This window comes from Ailuropoda melanoleuca, chromosome 12 (genome assembly GCF_002007445.2).
Source record: "Ailuropoda melanoleuca isolate Jingjing chromosome 12, ASM200744v2, whole genome shotgun sequence".
In the NCBI taxonomy this organism is placed as follows: Eukaryota; Metazoa; Chordata; class Mammalia; order Carnivora; family Ursidae; genus Ailuropoda; species Ailuropoda melanoleuca.
Window position 1 is genome coordinate 24,164,319 of NC_048229.1, and position 5,915 is coordinate 24,170,233.

A 5,915-nucleotide genomic window follows, 5' to 3' on the forward strand; every position below is an offset into this window, starting at 1 on the left:
CCGCTGGGAGCCTGCTTCTTCCTCTCCCGCTCCCCCTGCTGGTGTTCCCTCTCTCACTGGCTGTCTCTCCCTCTGTCAAATAAATAAATAAAATCTTAAAAAAAAATTATCAAGGATAAGAAAGGACATTACATAAAGATAAAAGATGAAATTTATGAAGAAGGCATAACTATCCTAAATATGTATGCACCTGACGACAGAACTCCAAAATAAATGAAGCAAAACCCGGTAGAATTAAAGGAAAACTAGATCCATAATTATATATATAGTTGGAGATTTTAGTACTCCTCTCTCTGTAATTTAATAGAACAAGTAGTTGGAGATTGATAAGGATATAGAAGATTCAAACAACACTAACAAAAACTTCCCTGATTTGTGATTTGCCCTATCTTAATCTGTATTTCTGGTCTTTCAATTCTTTTTCTATACGCTTTTTACAAAAATCAAATCACAATACTGTTCAATATAACCTTTTGCTTACTGTAAGGTGAATTTATTTGCATATGAATAATTACAGGCCTGTTGTGAGATTATTGAGCATTATGGTCAAGAAAGAATTCTTAATACATTTTCTGGTGCAATTGGTAAGTTTAAGTAGCACAGGGGCAGTATCTGTGGGCAGAAAGAGGTGCATTTTTGCTGTATGAAATTTGGTTGTATGCTTAGTGCTCAAGGGGGAGGGAATGTGCAGGCAGTATTAAATCATAAATGTCTTCTTTGAATTTCTACTCTGTAAACTATTTTGCAAGATTTCTCTTGTGCTTATGATTCAGCTTGGTATTAACTATCAGTGAGGTATACAGGCAGTCACAAGTCACAAGTTAAAGAATGTAACAACCAGCACTTCCTTGATCCTTAAGGTACTATACAGGCTATAAGTCAGCCTTCTGGGCTAAAGGTGAACATGTTTCTGTTTCTATCCCTCACCAGGACTAGAGCTTTCTTCCTAAATTTTTATTGTAGAAGTAATTTTAATCTTACAAATGTTAAAAACCAAAATTCAACCAAGAAAATTTGAACTCTGATTGGCTTTTTTTTTTTAAGATTTTATTTATTTATTCAACAGAGATAGAGACAGCCAGCGAGAGAGGGAACACAAGCAGGGGGAGTGGGAGAGGAAGAAGCAGGCTCATAGCAAAGGAGCCTGATGTGGAGCTCGATCTCATAACGTACCAGGATCAAGCCCTGAGCTGAAGGCAGACGCTTAACCGCTGTGCCACCCAGGCGCCCCTAATTGGCTTCATTAAAGGATCCATGAATTGGGCAGCATTCCATCAATAAATAGAGAGGAGCTCCAAAGGGCTACAGAATAGGAAGTGTTTTTAAGGGCAGGACAAGAAAGTCATTTAAAAAAAAGGATTATTAGTGAGGTCACCTTCATTTGGGGACAAAAGGGTCTTAGGTCTTACTAGGTGAATTAGCCTTCCTTTGGGGGATGAAGAGGGCCCATGTGACAGATTACCTTTTTGGTGGTGATCAGAAAATTCCTGAAAACGGGTTAGGACTACATTTCTGAGGGAGACTGAGAGTGCAGTTAGTTTAGGTATTAAGTCCCGGTTTGGTGACTTGGCCTCAAGTAATACCATTTGGGGCCTATGGTTTTCTTTTTCTCTTTTTAAATTTTATTAAGTAATCTCTACACCCATAGTGGGGCTCAAACTCACCAACTCGAGATCAAGAGTTACATGCTCCACCTACTGAGCCAGCCAGGTGCCCTATGGTGGTATTCTTTTTAACATAGAAAAGCTGCAAAAATAATGGACTTCCGTAGATCTTTCACCAGCTTCCCCTAATGTTAACATTTTAGGTAACCATGATATACTTACCAAAACAAGGAAATTACTGGGGTGCGTGGATGACTCTAGTTGGAAGAGCATGCAACTCTTGATTTCGGGGTTGTGAGTTCGAGCCCCAAGTTGGGTTTAGAGATTACTTGTTAAAAACAACAACTAGGAAATGACCATTGGTTCAATGTTAATGACCGAAGTACAAACTTCACTGGAATTCTGTCATTGCGTCTATTTGTGGTGTCTCCTTAGTCTTCTCCAATCTGTGACAATTCCTTAGTCTTTCCATGTCTTTCATGACCTTGACACTTTTGCAGAATACTGCTCAGTTATTTTCTATAATGTCACTCAGTTTGGGTTTGTCTGGTGTTTTTTTTTTTTTTTTTAAAGATTTTATTTATTTATTTGACAGAGATAGAGACAGCCAGTGAGAGAGGGAACACAAGCAGGGGGAGTGGGAGAGGAAGAAGCAGGCTCATAGCAGAGAAGCCTGACGTGGGGCTCGATCCCATAACGCCGGGATCACGCCCTGAGCCGAAGGCAGACGCTTAACCGCTGTGCCACCCAGGCGCCCCTGTCTGGTGTTTTTGATAAGATTGAGATGGTGCATTTTTGACAAGAATTCCAAAAAAAGTAATGGTTCAGGTGGTGCCTGCCAGATTTTTCCACTGTCAAGGGTACTGTTTTCCCCTTTATAATTAAAAAATATATTGGAGGAGATTGAGAACCATCTCTTTATCCTTTCCCAGGCTGTGCTGGAGGATCCCAACCTAGTACCCTGGACCTCAAACCCTGCCTGGGCTACTCAGGGGATTGCAACAATCTTCCCCAGCGTAAATGCTGGATGGTGGGAGTATGAGTATTATTTTTTTGTATATATCCGAATTACTGGAATTATTTTATACACATACATACATAAAATTGAGAACAAGTATTTCTTTTCAAAGCATATTTTCTAATTGCTTATTACTAATTTTTATGTTTTTCCGTAATGTACTCACTGATTTTTATTAATATTCTATCTAAAATACTTAGCTGTCTTATTAATTCAAAATTGTGTAGCTTGGGGCGCCTCGGTGGCTCAGTCAGCTAAGGGGCTGCTTTCGCTCAGGTCATGATCCCAGGGTCCTGGGATTGAGCCCCACGTTGGGCTCCCTGCTCACTGGGGAGACTGCTTCTCCCTCTCCCTCGACCACTCTCCCTGCTTGTGTTCTCTCATTCTCTCTCAAATAAATAAATAAAATCTTTTTAAAAAATTTGTGTAGGTTGTTTCGATTAAGTAAATAATTACATTGTCAACGAATAACGAGGTGTACTTGTCTGAATTTTAACGTATTTTTCTCAGAAATAAATAATAAATTATGGTATAGAATTATTTTAAAGTTATTTAAAGTTATAAAATATGCCATAAATAAAAATAAGGGTGCACAATAATGATGGCGTCGGGTTAAAACCACAGGAGAAAAAAATTACCGTGAGTCCGTATTCATGTCAATAAATAACTGGGTGAATAAATAAAAGAGGGAGTTGGGACGGCTGTACCGGAGAACTCCCTCGGTCGACGGACTAAGGTGGGGTCAGGGCTAACTGAGGTGTGGACGCAGGGCGGGGGGGGGGGGGAGTCTGGAACCCCCGCCAATCCCGGCCTAGGCGGAGGAGCACAGCCTCACGCGGGCCCAGGTGCGGCGTGAGCTACGAAACACCCGTCTCACCATCCGCGGCAGGGGGGAACCGCGGAGCCTCCAGGGACGCACACATCCGGGTCCCGGCGCGCGCACGCGCACCCGCCCCAAACATGGCCGCCGCCCTCGCTTCTAGCCGACTGCCCGCCGGAGGTGAGTTCCGCCTCGCCCCTCGACCTCTCGGTGCCTCACTTTCCCTCGGGATGGTGATGTGTGTGTGTAGGAGGGTATGTTGGCGGGGGGAGGGGTCCGCCGAATCCTGGTGTGGCGTGTGCGGCGCGTCCACGGGCGGGTTTCACGAGGGGGTAGGCGCGCCCGGCTCGCAGGGCGCGGATCGGCCCTGGACACGGCTGCTCCAGAGACTAAGGACGCAGCCTCTACTGCGGGTGTGGACGCCTCAGCTCTTTCCTTCGTGTCACTCAGGGGTTCCGCGCTCGTATCCGGCCGGTCCTTTCACAGGGACCGTTTTGCCCCGGTCTGTCGGGTGTCCTGGCGCGGCCGCTGGGGCGAACCCCGGGTCGACCGCTTCTGCCGGATAGTGGGTGGGTCGCCGTCGGTGGGTCTCAGGCCAAAGTGGCCGCGTTGTACCTGTGGACTGTGCCATTTCCCACGGAGCCCCGCAGGTGTCAGATCCCTGTTTTTTTCTCTCCACCTAATAGCTGCAAGGTCAGCTCCTGCTGTTCCCAATGAGGGCCGCGTTTTCCACCCGTTTAGTGGCCGTTTGATTTTCCGACTCCTTGGTGTAGTGGTTCCTTTTTTCAACGCCTCTTCCCCCAATAGTTCATGGGGAAAGTTTTCATATGTATAGAGAAGTTGAAGTACCTGTGCGACCTTATACCGACCCATTAACATCTGCTATACTTGCTTTATCCCATGTATTTTCCTCTATCTTTTCAACCATTCATTAATCTTTTGGGGGGAACATTTAAAGGAAGTTGCAGATTTTACAGAGCTCCCCCCCAAACACCTTTTTGAAATTTTTGAGGCAAAACTGACTTACAGTGAAAGGGTGAAATGTGTAACTCTTCATTGTACCACTGGATGAGTTTTGACAAATAGAATCCAAAGCTTTATCAAAATTACCATCACCCCAGAAACGTCTGTTATTCTTTGCCAATAAAAAAATTGGGGGGGCTCCTGGGTGGTTCGGTTAAGCGACCGACTTTTTTTTTAAAAAAATTTTATTTATTTAGGGGAGGGAGAGGGGGAAGACTCCCGGCTGAGCAGGGAGCCGGGTGTGGGGCTGGATCCCAGGCCTCTGGGATCATGACTTGAGCGGAAGGCAGATGCTTAACCGACTGAGCCACCGGGGCCTGGAAGCGACTGACTCTTGATTTGGGCTCAGGTCATGATCTCAGGGTCCCAAGATGGAACCCAACATTGGGTTCTGTGCTCAGTGGGGTGTCTGCTTGATAGTCTGTCTCCCTCTGTCTCTCCCCTATGTGAGCACCTTATCTCTCTCGAAAATAAATAAATCTTTAAAACAATTTTTGGTTTTTATGGACTTGAGCTTGTAAAAATTTGTTTTGAATACGAAGCCTATGTTTGTTTGTTTTTTCCAGCAGAACTTTCCTCCATTCTATTGCTTCTTTCTTCCCAACCAGGTTTTTATTTTGAAAAGTATCACATAGAAAAGTAGTTCAATAAACACTTGTAAAACCATCCAGATTCTCAAGTTATTAACATTTTGTCACATTAGCTTTTCTTTTCTCCCTGCCGAAAACACGTGCACATACATTCTCTTTTTACGTTTTACACACATACTCACCTCCGAAGAGAGTAAAAGGTTTATTACCTATTCAGATTCATGGGAGAGCAGGGGTGACTTCCCATGGTGATCCAAAAATAGCTTGAGAGATCAGGAAAAGGAGACTGGCTGGGGTTTGTGATTAGAGAGTGGAGCTGGGGTGAGGGTGGCCTACCATTTACTGGGGCTTGCATGGTGTGAATGTCCTGCTAAAAACAACAAGAAAGCACCCAGGCTTTCTAGTTAGCTTGCCTATGTGTGGGGCAGTAGGAGAAGGGGGAGGCTTGAGAACTCGTAGCAGTCGTTCATCAAAACGGAGTCACAGTTTATCACAATTGGTAGTCAGGTGGGTGACTGTTAGAACAGAGCTAAGGTTGGTGGGAAACTATTTTTATTAAAGAATGCACCACTAAAACAAAGTACACATTATGGATGCTGCACAGAGGTGGCAGGGACCATTTGGCTAGGGTTGGACAGCTGAGGTCTGGCACCACTGATGTCAAACTGCCAGGCATCCAGTCCAAGTGATCCTTCTGCCAGGCCATGGAAACTGGGGTAAAGTCCTTCAGAGGTCAGTGCCTGGGAATAGAATTCTACACAAGTTTGGCACATCCCTATACAACTGTTACTTCTCTTGTTGGTCTAAACTAGTGGTTCTGACCCCAGCAGACTCAATGCCCCCCCTTTTTAAGATTTATT

The 5,915-nt window shown here is 44.5% G+C and overlaps 1 protein-coding gene across 2 annotated transcripts in view; it reads left to right on the plus strand.

Moving 5' to 3' along the window:
• The first annotated feature begins 3,510 nt into the window (after nt 1-3,510).
• ZSCAN18 (zinc finger and SCAN domain containing 18) overlaps nt 3,511-5,915 on the plus strand; it is a 52,528-nt gene continuing 50,123 nt past the window's right edge. The window contains exon 1 of one of the 2 annotated variants that reach the window (XM_034639392.1): nt 3,511-3,622. The gene's annotated coding sequence lies outside the window, so the exon portion shown is untranslated. The remainder of the gene's footprint in view (nt 3,623-5,915) is intronic. The other variant, XM_034639391.1, reaches the window with a different exon arrangement.